Here is a 10112-nt window from a genome sequence, read left to right on the forward strand (position 1 = left end):
GTTAGTCTTAGCTCGCTTCCCGAACCGTCTGACCAGTCGCACTCTTTTCTCGCAACGGCAATACCAGATACACGCGCTAAAGTGGTGACCCCGACGTGGTCGTTAAAGACAACTTTTTTTGGTGCGTGTAAAAAGTGATAAACGAACAATGCCAGACGAGAAAGTGGGACCAAGCCCGTTTAACGAGGCCAGTGCAAGCCCCGTGGCTCAACCGACAGCCATCGAGGCAATCCATACGCCTCGGCTTAACCCGCCGAGCATGGCCGATACTAACATAGAGACATATTTTTTGTCGCTGGAGTTTTGGTTTGCCGCTTCTGGCATAGGCGCGTTGCACGACACGAAGAAGTACAATATAGTGATGGCGCAGGTGCCTCCTAACAAGCTTACCGAACTAAGGGCCATAATCGACGGTACTCCGGCCGTCGACAAGTACGCGTATGTGAAAACGAAGCTTATAGCTTACTTCGCCGATAGTCAGCAGCGGCGTCTACAGCGCGTACTGTCCGATATGCCGCTAGGAGATAAAAAATCAAGCCAGCTGCTTAACGAGATGAAACGCGTTGCGGGAACCTCCCTAAGCGAGCCGGTGCTGCTGGATCTATCGGCATCCAGGCTACCACCACAGCTGCAGTGATCGCTTCTCGTGGTGACGCCGCGGACAAGACCACCATTGCTGACTCCATTGTGGATTCGATGAGCCTCAGAAGCATCAACGCGGTCGAACGAACCAACGTAGCGATGGCGCCCGACCACGTGCCGGACACCGCGGTCACTGACCCTATCACAGAACTTCGCAGAGAGATAGCGGAATTGACCAGGCGCCTCGATAATGTGCTTCCGAACCGTAGATATCGCGGACGATCGATTTCCCGCTCTAATTCATCGGTTAACCGCAACAATAGCAGAGGAAGAGGTTCTCCTACCGGAACATGTTGGTACCAACGTAAGTTTGGAAATGACGCTCGAACGTGCCGCAAACCCTGCACTGCCAGCGCACGTGTTTCGCCCAACCAACAATGAAGTCACTCTGTTGATGCTGTGGGGGAAAATGGCGAATCATCCACTTCAGCCGCAATCTTTCGCTTGAAAATTACGGACTCGACCACCTGTATGCAGTTTCTCATCGACACGGGAGCCGATGTATTCGTAGTGCCAAGAGGGTTGCTGTTGCGCCTTACGATAGGCAATTCCTGCTGCAGTGTCGGAAGAACCGGTACGACACGAGTATTGGTGAGTGCGGGTACGCTTTACGCTCCAGGAGAGGTAGAATTACAGAAATAGTAGCGAATTACAATTAGTGTGTTAATAAAGCTCGAAGTTGAACAGGTCACAAAAAGAACCTAAGTCGAGTTAGTGAGTTGCGATTATAACGGATCCGAACCGGCCCTCAGTGCGAAAGCGTACATTTGGTCCTTCGAACCGGATAGCGGATTCGTTTGTAGAAATAATTATTGAAAGTTCAATAATTATCCTGAACGTTGTTGAGATTATCGGTATCGTTGTTGAGAGTAACAGTTATCGTTGGTAAAGCGAACGACGCTTTAAGTGTGTATGGATTGTATGCGTGCATGCGTTTGATGTACGCACGAGTGTTAGGACATTGATCGTAAGCGAGTGATAACGATTACCGTTTGGTGAAGGATCGTGTGTACAGTGCGTGACGCGTAAAGGCATCGCAGAAAGTATAGCGTGAGTTGCGAAATAACGCTAGTGAAATATTGCGAACTTTAGTGACCACGAGGTACCGCCATCGCTAAAAATTGAGAGACACCACGCGGTATCGCCATTGCTAACTCTTCAGTGACGCCACAAGGGACCTTCATCGTGAAGTTAAGTGACGCCACTTAGTACCGCCATTGCAAAGTTTAGTGAAACCACGAGGCATCGCCATTGTACTGAGTGATTTGTTCCGAAATGGCAACCACGGACAAGAAAATCGCCGCATGCGTGCGAAAAAGGCAATCTATATTAAATATGTTGTCTACCGTTGAAGCTTTTCGCGATTCTTTCAATGCGTCCGTTGACACATTAGAAATTACGGTACGAATTCAGTTGCTTGATCAGTGCAAGAGTGATTTTGATGAGATAATGGCAAAAATAGAGGAGCTAGATGAGACGAAAACGAACAATGAGGAGCACATGCAAGAGCAAACTAAGTTTTATGCGCGTTTTTGTAAGCTAAAAGGATTCTTGCTTCATCAGATGTCCAATGATTCACCTATGATGAACAGTTCAGCGTTGGCTACGACCATATGCAGTGGTGGGTTTGGTGGCAGTGTGCATCTGCGTTTACCTAAGGGGGAGCTACCATCTTTCGACGGTGACGTGACGCGTTGGTTGGCATTCCGTGATCGATTCAATTCGATGATACATGGATCTACGGAAATTCCTGCAGTGATGAAATTGCAGTATCTGCTGTTCTCGTTGAAAGGAGAAGCTGCAGCTATATTTGAACACACGGAGGTAACCGCTGATAATTATGCCATCACCTGGAGCACCCTGCTGAAGCGGTACGACTATACCAAGCAATTGGTTCGTGATTACTACATGGCGCAGCACCATCTGGCATCGGTGCAGTCAGGACGAGTAGAGGAGCTATCCCGTTTAGTCGATGAGTTTGTTCGGCTTGTCAAGGGTCTTGGAAGATTGGGTGAGCCAACAGAGAAGTGGGATACGCCGTTGATAAATCTCTTTTTATTGAAGGTTGACGAAGCTACACGTCTTGCATGGGAGAAGTTCGCGTCGCAAGATGAGAAATACACGTATGAACGGCTGATGTTGTTTGCAGAGGAGCGGATACAGATCCTAAAATTGTCCGTCCTGTTTCCAGTCAAGGTGACCGGTGATAAAGCCAAGGTGGCCGGAACAGGACGTCGCAGAGGAATCAATCCGGTGACAAAAACTCAAGCAACAGTCGTAAGCAAGCCCACTTGCAACACAGGTACGTCAGCCATTTCTTGTTTGATTTGCGGAGCCCATCACACGTGTCGCACATGTCCAATGCTAGAGAATATGTCGGTGCAAGAACGTAGAGACCAGGCAATGAAGCATAGGTTGTGCTTCAACTGTTTAACTCCTGGACACGGAGCATTTACATGTCACTCGAAAGTGTCGTGTAGAGTATGTAAGAGACGGCATCATTCATTGTTGTGCAACGAGAGTGACTCATCGCGCAAAGGAGCTGATAGCCAAGCAAAAGTAACAACAACAGCCTCGTATCCAGCTAAGGAAGGTAGTTTCAATGACATAGTTGGAATTCAAGAATCAAAGGTGGTGTTTTTGTCGACAGCGATGATCAATGTGGTAGATCGAAGAGGAGAGTTGATACCTGCACGTGCGTTGATAGATAGCGGATCTCAAGCGAATTTTATGTCAGAGAGATTAGCGCAATATTTGGGATTACGACGTAGCGCTGCTAATGTACCGATTCATGGCATTGGAGAAGCTGCCACAAGAGTACGTCATCGTATGAAGGCAACAATACAGTCGACAAGTTCTAATGCAACATGGTCTTTAGATTTCCTTATTCTAAAGAGGGTAACAATAGATCTACCGTCGACAACGGTGGATGTATCTAAGTGGAGACTTCCATCGTATGTTCAACTAGCCGATCCCAAGTTCAATGAAGTCGGAGGGATTGATTTGCTGATAGGAGCAGAGGTGTTTCTGGATTTGCTCTTAGAAGGCTCGTATGCAGTACAGTCACATACAGGTCTAACCCTGAGAAACACGAAATTAGGTTGGATTGTTAGCGGAGCTTGCTACTCCGAACCTGGGAAGACCGTATGTACAACCGTACAAGTAGATGAAAGCGAGAATATGAAGTCGTTAATGGAATCTTTCTTCAAGATTGAAGAAATAACTGGAGAATCACTATTAAGTAAGGAAGAACAAGAATGTGAAGAATTCTACAGTGAAACGACTACTCGAGATTCGGAAGGGAAATATGTTGTTCGGTTTCCTTTTAAGAAGTTTCCTGCTGATGCGCTTGGGAATTCTCTGGATCCAGACGAAGCGCTTCAAGCGTATGAGTTGAATACGGTAACATATGGTACATCGTCCGCACCATATTTGGCGATTCGAACGCTGAATCAAACGTTTGTAGACTATAGTGAAGAATACCCTTTGGCAGCGTTATGCAAGCATGATCTACGTCGATGATTTAATTTCGGGAGCAGCTACTGAAGCAGCAGCGAGGGAAACAAGAAGTCAGTTGGAATCCATGCTTAAAAAAGGAGGATTTACCCTCAGAAAATGGGCATCAAACAAACTAGCGGTGATAAGCGAACTACCGAACGAGGCACGAGCGACAACAAATGATTGTGAACTAGCAAGTAGTTTAAATCCGATCAGTACATTGGGATTGTATTGGGATCCTATATTGGATCAGTTAAAGGTTAAGGTACGATCAGTTGGCTCGCGTAACCCGTATACGAAATGTTCTGTGTTGTCGGATATTGCGAGAATCTATGACCCATTAGGCTTCTTGGACCCAGCGAAAATGAAAGCAAAGATTTTCATGCAAAGAATATGGACGTTAAAGACGTCAGATGGTAATGTCTGGAGATGGGATATGGTACTTCCAGAAGAAATGCAGCGAGAATGGGGAACATTTGTCGATCAATTGAATTGCCTGACCAATGCAACTTTTCCACGGTTAGTTTATCCTGCGGAAAGAGACAACACACAACTTCACATCTTTTGTGACGCGTCGGAGCAGGGATACGGAGCATGTGCATATATGCGTTGTGAGAAAAGTGGAGGTTATGCTACGTCGAGATTGCTAATATCAAAATCCAAGGTTGCACCACTATCTCAAAAGACAGCAATTCCGAGATTAGAGCTATGCGCTGCTGTCTTAGGAAGTTGTTTGTACCAAAGTATTAAAAAGGCATTAAGAAGTCCTATGGAATGTTTTATGTGGACAGATTCCATGATAGTTGGTCATTGGCTGAGTGCAACACCAAACCGTTGGCAAACTTTCGTTGCAAATCGAGTCTCTAAAGTGCAACGAGCTACAGAGGAATGCAAATGGCGCCATGTACCTGGTACTCAGAATCCAGCAGATTTAGTGTCTCGAGGTTGTACACCAGAAGATTTTATGCATAATGATATGTGGTGGATTGGTCCAGAATGGTTGAGAAAAGGTCAAGATAATTGGCCAGTTGATGTTTGTTTTGGCAAGTGTGAGAATGTACCAGAACAAAAAGCCGTAGTCCTTGTCATGACAGAGAAGCAACAGGAAGAACACGAATTGTTCTCTCGGTATTCATCATGGTCAAAACTTAGAAGAATCATCGCAGTTTGGATGCGATATTTTAGTATTTTGAGAAGAGATGGTGACACAAGCAGTAAATGGCTTTCAAGTGAAAACTTACGTGCAGCGGATAGAGCGTTGTGCAGAATAGCACAGAGAGATAGTTTTAGCGACGAACTCAAGGCGTTAAAGCATGAGCAGCAAGTATCACAGAAGTCGCCGATGAAGTGGTTTAAACCAATATTGAGTGAAGATGATTTAATTCGTGTTGGAGGTAGACTGGGGAACTCGATAGAGCCACACAATGCGAAGCATCCAATCATCATCCCTGGACAGCACACATTGGCTCGATTAATAGTGAAGTATTACAATGCGCAGATGTTACATGCGGGCCCTCAACTTGTGTTAAGCACGATCAGACAACATTACTGGATTGTTGGCGGCCGCAATCTAGTAAGACAGATAGTCCATGAGTGCTTCACTTGTTTCCGATGTAAGCCAACACCTGTTGTACAGCCGATGGCAGAGTTACCAGCAAGTCGTGTCACCCAAGCTAGACCATTCGCCATATGTGGAGTCGATTATTGTGGTCCAGTGTATGTGAAGGGCAAACACCATCGCGCAGTTCCGACGAAAACCTATGTTGCGATATTCGTGTGTTTTGTAACGCGTGCAGTACATGTAGAGTTAGTGTCAGATTTAAGCACTGAAGCGTTTTTAGCGGCACTAAGGAGATTTGTCGGACGGCGAGGTTTGGTGGCGGAGATGTACTCAGATAACGGTACAAATTTTAGAGGTGCTTCAAATGAGCTGCAGGAATTATTCAAGTTGTTAAAGTCGAAAAACCATCAAGAGGCAGTTCAGCTGTGGACTGCCAATCAAGGAATTCAATGGAAATTTATTCCAACTTGCGCCCCTCACTTCGGCGGTTTGTGGGAGGCGGCCGTAAAGTCACTAAAGCATCATTTGCTTAGAGTTTTAGGTACGTCGTCGTTGGCATTCGAGGATCTGGCAACGTTGCTGATCGAGATTGAGTATTGTCTCAATTCACGACCTATCACCCCCATGACGGATGATCCACTAGATCAGGAAGTACTGACACCCGGGCATTTTCTAACTGGTTCACACATGCATCAAATCCCGGCAATCGATTTGCAAGAAATACCAGCAAATCGACTCAGTCATTGGCGCAGTGTTCAGCAACTAATGCAGCAGTTTTGGAAGCGTTCGCACACGGAGTATTTGCAACAGCTACAAGCCAGAGCAAAGTGGTTGGATCCAGCTACAGCTATTGGACCAGGAATGATGGTGTTAGTAAAAGAAGATAATACCCCTCCAACTCGATGGCCTAGGGGTCGCGTATTGGAAGTCCATACCGGAAAGAACGGAGTAGTCAGGGTGGTAACGTTGCGAACGGCGAATGCGAAAAATGTTGTGCGGCCAGTTTCCAAGATATACATACTACCAAAAGTAACACAAAACCCTTAGGTGTTAGGAGGCAAATAGGAAGTTAAAATATTCATTTTAGGTGGCCGGAATGTTGCGCCTTACGATAGGCAATAGGCAATAGGCGATAGGCTGCAGTGTCGGAAGAACCGGTACGACACGAGTATTGGTGAGTGCGGGTACGCTTCACGCTCCAGGAGAGGTAGAATTACAGAAATAGTAGCGAATTACAATTAGTGTGTTAATAAAGCTCGAAGTTGAACAGGTCACAAAAAGAACCTAAGTCGAGTTAGTGAGTTGCGATTATAACGGATCCGAACCGGCCCTCAGTGCGAAAGCGTACAGTTGCACTCAGCAAAAGTGAAGCCAACTACCTTACAACTGTTCGCCGCAAATGGGACGCCAATAAAGGTTTATGGAGAAATTTTGCTGAAAGTGAATCTTGGCCTTCGTCGAGAATTTCTTTGGAGATTCCTGATTGCAGACGTATCGGCAGGGATTATTGGTGCCGATTTTCTACGAAATTTCGATTTATTAATCGATTTAAAACTAAATCGGCTAATCGACAACACTACTCGTCTTGAATCGGCCGGATCACCCGCGGCATCCTGTAAGTACTCCATAAAGTCTTATAATACAGTTTCTTCGTACGCAAATTTACTGGCAGAATTTCCGACCATCACTCGTCTTGCTCCACCGGGAACGGCCAGCCAATCGTCGATCTGCCATCGCATCGAAACTACTGGTCAACCTGTATACGCTCGACCGAGACGCTTGCCACTGGACAAACTCGAAGCAGCTCGTGCTGAATTCGAGCATTTGATGAAACTTGGCATCTGCAGACCATCAAGCAGCAACTATGCCAGCCCCCTGCATATGGTGAAAAAGGCGGACGGATCTTGGCGACCATGTGGAGACTACCGTGCGTTGAATGCCCAGACCGTTCCGGATCGTTACCCCTTGCCGTACCTGCAGGATTTTACGACCATTTTGCAAGGTAAACCCATTTTTTCAAAAGTTGACTTGCAGAAGGCTTTTCATCAAGTGCCCATCCATCCTGACGACATTCCCAAAACGGCCATTACAACGCCTTTTGGCCTATTCGAGTTTTCTTTTATGAAGTTTGGACTTCGGAACGCAGCCCAAACCTTTCAACTTCATATACACGAGGTCGTTCGAGGTTTGGATTTCATTTTTCCTTACATCGATGATCTTGTCATCGCCTCGTCATCGCTAGAAGAACATCGGGAACACTTGCGCCAGCTGTTTAAGAGGCTGAAGCAGCATAATTTGGCAATAAACGTTGCCAAATGCGAACTCGGACGTAACAAGCTCGAATTTTTGGGACATTCCGTCTCCGCCGAAGGGATTCTTCCTCTGCCAGATCGCGTTCGAGCCATCGAAGAATTCAACCTGCCATCGACAGTGAAGGAATTAAAGAGCTTTCTGGCAATGCTGAATTTCTATCGCAGATTTGTGCCAAATGCGATCAAACAACAAATTCCGCTTCTGGCCATGATTCCTGGCAACAAACGAAACGATCGTTCACCGCTGACCTGGAGTGACACAGCCATCGCAGCATTCAAAGGCTGTAAGGAGCAACTTTCTAATGCAACGCTTTTAGCACATCCCGCGAAATCAGCTGAGCTATCCCTCTTGGTCGATGCTAGAAGGACGAAGCTGCCACATATACACCGACCACAAGCCCATCATCTTCGCTTTCCGACAAAAGCCCGACAAAGCCTCTGATCGACAAGCTCGTCAGTTAGATGTGATTGGACAGATAACAACTGATATACGTCATATTGTGGGAAAAGAGAACATCGTAGCCGACTTATTGTCCCGCATTAATGCTGTTCAATCTGTGCCAACATTGGATTTTGAAGCGTTAGCCTGAAAATCATGAATTAAAAAATTAGTATTTTTAAATAATGAATAAAAATAAATAAATTTAATTTTCCTTTTTTTTGTTTTACAATAGCTCAATTGTGAACCCACTTTTTTAATTCAAGAAAAAATGTCGTATTAACATATCCACTATGCATTTTCTTTGTTTATAAAGCAAAGAGTTTTTTTTGTGGTCATAAAACAATCTAGTAGGATTCGGATCGGATTCGGTGGATCGATCCCAAGGCGGATCCGGATCGGTCGGATCGAATCCCACATGGGAGTGATTTTTCCCATCACTAGTGTCGATATTAAGGCTGCTCGGTCGTATACAACTAGTCGTATGGAAAATGTGTGGGATGTGACAGATAAAGTCTTACGACCATTTTGGTTGTACGACCAAATCAAAAAGTTTTGATTTTGAATTTGGTCGTATGCAACCAGTATCGGTCAAATTGAACTTGCGTGTATAAACTTGATTATTCTTGAAATGACAAATTGTAATGCAAACAGTAATATGTAAACAAAAACAAATCATATCTTTTTAGCAACACCATTAGCAACACTTACAGCCATGGCGTATGTTAAAATTAATGAAGAGCGACTGATTAGCCTGGTGCAAGAGTGCCGGCTAATTTGGGACCTCAATAATCCAAAATACAAGGACAATTGGCTAAAGAAAGCAACGTGGGATGAGATCGGAGAACAATTAAATGTACCCGTTAAGTATGCAACGCGGTATAGTAATCTTTCGTGGCTGTGGTGCGTGGCAAACGGTGAAAGTATTGGGGTCCTCTACCAGCATAGTGCAGGACTCGCGCCTACAGGCTTCTACACGCAACATTCACGTTATATTTAACATTACATATGTGAAATATGATGTGATTTTGTGTGTTGGATTCTGTCGTAGGAAATGTTTCTCTGAACAATGCGCCTCCAGGTTTCAGTACTAATGGTGTTACTAATGTGTTAATGGTGGAAGTTTCGCCTTACCGTGCATCTACACCTAGCATTCATTCCAGGTTCGTTAGCCAGGGTACCCTGCTTTTTGGTGGACCATCACCACAATTTATGAGAAACTTCTATCGTACCTGCTAGCGTACCTAGTCCCATGGTAAATGGGTGCACTGTAGATGCACGGTTAGCGATAACAATACAATAAAATATCACAACAATAATGTTAATGTTAATGTACAATAATGTTGTTGTTAAAAACAAAGCAATGACGACATCCGAACAATTACAAATTTTGCGAAAAATGAATACATATGTCTTATATATGTGGCATCCTTACCTTTTTGTACGGCACTGTACCATACCGTGATGGTATATGTGCCGTCGTCCACGCACTTACGCATTACGCACTTATGCATTACGCACTTACGCATTACGCACTAACACTAGGATTAAGTACTAATTACTAATACTAATGTTAGCTTTAATATCGTTACAATAAAATTAAGTTAGTCTTAGCTCGCTTCCCGAACCGTCTGACCAGTCGCACTCTTTTCTCGCAACG

This window comes from Anopheles moucheti (assembly GCF_943734755.1).
Source record: "Anopheles moucheti chromosome X unlocalized genomic scaffold, idAnoMoucSN_F20_07 X_unloc_1, whole genome shotgun sequence".
Taxonomy (NCBI): Eukaryota; Metazoa; Arthropoda; class Insecta; order Diptera; family Culicidae; genus Anopheles; species Anopheles moucheti.